The following is a 2,981-nucleotide window of genomic DNA, read 5'->3' as shown; positions in this document are numbered from 1 at the left end:
GCCGTGAGGTGTGAAGTTGGGTCAGGATCAGAGACACAGCATCACAGATGGAGATGCAGGAATGAATCCTGCCGCCAGCGAGGGTTGTCTTCACTGCCTGGGTATTATCGGGAGGAGAGGGTGGGGTTGGAGATTGGACTTTGTTATCGCAGGAGCCAGCCCATCTCGCCGTTGCATTAGTTTTTGTACTGCGAAAGAATTCTAGGTAGCAGAAAGGTGGATTCTATCAGCAGTAGCAAATGGGTAAGGAGTGTTAGTGACAGGTTCCTGGGGACTGAGGTTGTCCTAACAACGAATAAAACAAACCCTAGCGGGTGTAGGCACATTTTAAATCAGTCTCGTAGATTCTCATAGAATGTATACCCATATATATATATATTTACATTTAAGCTTTTTCCGCTGCTCTACCCCACTGGTAGGGTTGACAGCAGCTAGTAGCTCATGTTTTGCTTTCTGTCTCTTCTGATGAAACCACTTCAGATAGACCCGGAGAAACCTGAGCTCTGTCTCTGACTAGCTGTGTGACCTCAGCAAGTTACTTAATCTCTTTAACATCTCTCTGCTTATCCCCTCAATATTGTAAAGATTCAATGAGAAATGTTGTAAAGTACCTGCTACGTGTTCTGTGGTGACATTGTGAATGTTTTTCGATTAAAATTCCAAGTCTCTTATTTTACAGCAGTGGAAACACCCAGCGAGGAAGTGGCTTCCCCAAGATCACACAACCTTGTTCTCATAGCACATGGAAACCAAAGGTTTCTTCTCTCCTTACACAGTTTAAATGTGGAGTCTGTGTCCCATCACTCCATGACCCGTAAAGTACACTTGAAGGCATCTGACTAAATGAAAACCTTAATATTCTTATTTATTTTTCTTTCTGTCAATTTTATTGAGACCTTAATATTTAATCTTGAATGACCTTACTTTTTTTTTTTTTCAAAGTGTTCCAGACCAAAGGCACCTTAAGGTGAGATCCAAAGGATAGGAAACATCTTGAAAGGTTCTCAGTCAGTCATCTCCCACTGGGCGTTTGTGAGGGAAAAGAGTTAATTTATCATTAATGAAGTACAGGAAGGGATCTTCTAGGAAAGTGTGTGGCTGGGGCTCTCCCAGCACCATGACCATCTCAGGGCCACCCTCCACCCTCCAGGGTCAATCTTAGTTTCCTCCAAGCAGCACCCATGACCAAGTTCTTGGGTGTTGCTCCTAAGCCTTGCTATCCACAGCCTCTTTCCCTCTCTATTGGTCTCAGCACACAGCCCCCTTCCTGCTTAGAATACAGAGGATTGAAACCAATGCTAGAAAGTTCTATAAGCTACCACTGCCTCCATGGAGGAATTAAATGTCCCAACCTCTCCTGAGGTTGTCCTGTAACACCTTCCCCACAGTGGCTATTCCAGCCTTCAATCAGCCCCTTGAGCCCTAGGGTTGGACACATACAACCTGCTTGAAGGTCCAAGAAACCTGTAGTGTGGTGAAGCCTAAGGTTGCCTTTTGAACTGACTCTGTTTAAATCTGGCCAAGGCCCTCCCTGGTGGTGCAACGGTTAGGATGCAGCACTGCAAAATCCCAGGCCCCAGAGGTGATCCACATGGTGAGCAGATCTCTTCTATCTCGCCTACTGCTCCCCTCAGCGGTGTACTTCATTAGTCTGCCTGTTCTGCTCCCCACTCTGTCTCTGGTGAATCCTCTCTCTGTCTCTCTCTCACACACATACAACACACACACTCCCCTGGCCTGTACCAGTTCTTGTATGCATAAATAAATAAAAATATTTTCATTACTTGAAAGAATCCCTGGTTTCCATAGCCTCAAGGCTCAATCCCACCTCCCTCCACAGCTAGGGAACAACTAAACTACTTTCTGTATTTATAGATTGACCTATTCTGGACATTCTGTATAAATGGAACATATAACATAGTCCTTTGTGACTTCTTTCACTTAGCACAGTGCTTTTAGGATTCATCTGTGCTCTAATGTGTATCAGTGTCAATTTTTTAAAACATTTTATTTTTGCAGAGCTGGGTGTAGGCCAGAGGTAGAGGAGGGAGGTGAGAGGATTCACCAGAGACAGAGTGGGGAGCAGAACAGGCAAATCTACTGCAATACACTGCTGAGGAGTGACAGGAGCTGTGGGAGAGACAGGAGAGGTGTGCTGCTCCATGTGGGGCATCTTCCTGGCCAGGGATTGGACTTGTGCTGCAGTGGCTATGGTTAGCTTCATAGTGCTAAGCCCCTCATTTCTTTTCATTGATAAGTAACATTCCATTACGTGGCTAGACTGTTTATCAGTTGATGGACTTTTGGGTTTTCCATTTTGGGTGATTATGAATAATGTTATGAATATTTATACAAATTTTTGTGTCAACACATATTTTTGCTTCTCAGGTGTATACCTAGGAGTGGAATAACAGATCATGTAGTACTATGCTTAACTATTTGACAAACCACCAGGCTGTTTCCACAGTTGCTGCCTTGTTTACATTCTCACCAGCAGTGTATGAGGTTTACAAGTATCTCCCTGCTCTCGCCAACATTTGTGATACATCTTTTTGATTATAACTATCTCATGGGTGTCCAGTTGTGTTTTTGATTTGCATTTTCCTGATAGCCATGAGTATCTTTTCAGGGGCTTACTGGTCACTTACATATTTTATTTGGAGAAATGTATATTTGTATCTTTTCTCCATTTTTAAATTTGACTATCTTGTTACTGAGTTATCAATATAAATATTCTTACGTAGTCTAGATCGAAAACTCTTATCAGATATAGGATCTATAAAAATTGTGTTTTTTTTTTTGAAGCAGAAACTTTTAAAATTTTATGATGTCCAATTTATTTTTTCTTTTAAAGCATGTTGCTCATGCTGTGTCATCTAAGAAAACGTTGACTAATCCACACTCACAAAGATGTATGCCTATTTTCTTCTGAGAGTTTTATAGCTTCAGCTCTTACCTGTAGGTCTTTGGCCCATTTCGAG

This window comes from Condylura cristata, unplaced genomic scaffold (genome assembly GCF_000260355.1).
Source record: "Condylura cristata isolate star-nosed mole 26May11 unplaced genomic scaffold, ConCri1.0 scaffold00024, whole genome shotgun sequence".
NCBI lineage: Eukaryota > Metazoa > Chordata > Mammalia > Eulipotyphla > Talpidae > Condylura > Condylura cristata.
This window is presented reverse-complemented; position numbering follows the sequence as displayed.